Here is a 2,500-nt window from a genome sequence, read left to right on the forward strand (position 1 = left end):
TGAAAACGTCTCAATGTCAATAGGCTTGGAATGAATTTTTCTGTAAGCAACTGTGTGCTTTGACAACGAAGTGGAGATATTTTTTAAACGTTGGAACCTCATTTAATTTTATGTCTTATAGAGTTTATAATGAGTAAAAGATTATATAAGTGTAATAATTCATCTGTAAACCTAGAAATGTACAGCCAATTTTGAAAGAGATGTACCCTAGCTCAGAAAAATGTTATTGAATAGGTTAATGCTGTAGTAATGAAATGCTTCTTTTAATAAAAAAAAATTCAAAAAAAATGTAATAATAAGTTTGGAATGTATGAAACTAAGTGATTTACTCACATGTCTCATCACTTTCAAGCCAGGGACTTGATAGATTAATGGAATAATCAGGTAAGGTAGGTGGAGTAACAGTGTTGTTTGGGCACAACACCTTGGGCCAATGGGTGACACTCCAGCATGACAAGTTATAGAAGCAGATCTGCTACTCTTCTCACAGCTCCTGGAAACTCATTCTGTTCTGAAACTACAGCTTTTACTCATGGTTCTGAAAACCTCTGTTTTCTCTTAGCCCTCTCACCCTTATTATGATAAGAGCTCACTGCTCTGGTTAGTCCTTGATTTTTAACCATCTCGCTTGATTCTCATATCCCTGTCCAAACCTTCGAATATCTTTCCTTTCATAAATTCCCTTCAGTTTTCCAAGTGTGATATATTTTGTGTCCTGCACCTTGAATATTACCATGCCATATCTCTAAAACAATGAAAAGGAAGCAGAGTCACATGCCTTTACAATGCTATTAATATGTAAATGTAAAATTCAAGAAGTTCTCAAAGATTACATACTGCATGATTGTTGCTAATAGAAACTGGTAGCAGTTTTTGCTTATGGGACATGATCAAAGGGTCATTGGTTTCACTTGTGATAATCATGTTTTCAAAATAAGAATAGATCAATGGAATTAGAAAATACTGAAAAATTAAAAACCTTGATTCGTCATCTTTGTTGCTATTAGGTCATTATATGGTAGTTTAAGCTAGACTTCAAGTGTTTGAAGTATCATTAGCAAATATTAAAATTAAGGACTTAATAACTCTCATATATTAGATATACATTTTTTTCCTAGTTGAAATTAAACAGAGTTTGACTCTGTTATTTGTATCTATTAACTTTTAAAGGGAGATAAATATAAAGCACATCTTTAATCCTAGCACTTGGGAAGCAGAGGAAGTTGGATCTCTGTAAGACTGTACCCAGCCTTATCTACATATCAAATTCCTAGCCAGCTAGGCCTGTAGTGAGAGCCTTCTTTAAATAAACAAGCAGGCAAGCAAGCAAACAAGCAAACAACAAAACCAAACAAGCAAACAAAACCAACAGAAACCCAAGAGATATGTGTAAATTGATATTTTTCTCTAAAACTGAAGAATGGAAGAAAATCTATTAGATACTTGGTGAATTTGCAAGATCAAAGAATGTCATATACACCTGAGAAGAAATAAATTTAACATGGAGAATAAAAGTTCCAAGGTGAATACAGACTCTCAGTGTAATGTCTTTTTGAAGGGTGATGGGGCAATTTCAGAATACAATGCCTAAAGCTACCAGAAGTTAGATTTATTTTTCTTGTTTTGTTTCGAAGTATGTAATTAGTATTTGTATTAATTTTATTTCTAAGAAATAAGAATAAAGAAGGGTTAAAGCATTTTGTCAAGAAGAGATTTTTGTAGGAGTGGTAGAGTGTGGGAAAGAGCATTAGAGCAAAACAAAAAGTACTGCAAAGCTATTCAGACTTGCCTGCTGACACACAGCTGTAACCATAGTAATTTTAAAGTTTTCCAGTTATACACACACACACACACACACACACACACACACACACACACACACACAGAAACTCTTCCGTTTTATTTTTATTTCATTTTCTTGATATTTTTGAGACAGATTCTCTCTGGAACTCATTATGTATCTCACAGAGATCTGCTTGCCTTTGCCTCCTGTGTGCTGGGATTAAAGGTGTTTGCCAACTTGCCCTCCCTGCCAACTCTTCATTTTAAAATAATATTTTTTTTAGTGTTTTCCATTGCTCCAGTGCTCTGTCAAGGCTGTCTACCATGTTAAATTATAGTCTTTTTCATTTTAAAGTCTTCCTTAATAAATGAAGTCCACTTTTATACTTCAGCAACTATTTTTCTCCATTTATTCTTAATCTAAAGTTTGAGGTGCACTGCTGAGAGGATAGATGTAGTATTAAGCTTTATGGGGCTTACTCTCTAATTGAGAAGGAGAACTTGCTTGGTCAATGACATATGAACTGAGTATTATATATAAATTGAGTTTTTGAGAACAATGAACTTAATTTATGTTTGAAATTTTATTTATTGGTCAGAAAATCATTATGTATATTAAAATCTGACATGGAGGTTTGATGCTCACTGCTGACTGGTATTCATTGACTTTTAAAATTCATTCATTTCAGGTGTTGGGCACTGCTATGGACAAGGGAAA

Source organism: Nannospalax galili, unplaced genomic scaffold, assembly GCF_000622305.1.
Source record: "Nannospalax galili isolate Female #2095 unplaced genomic scaffold, S.galili_v1.0 scaffold481, whole genome shotgun sequence".
NCBI classification, from domain to species: domain Eukaryota; kingdom Metazoa; phylum Chordata; class Mammalia; order Rodentia; family Spalacidae; genus Nannospalax; species Nannospalax galili.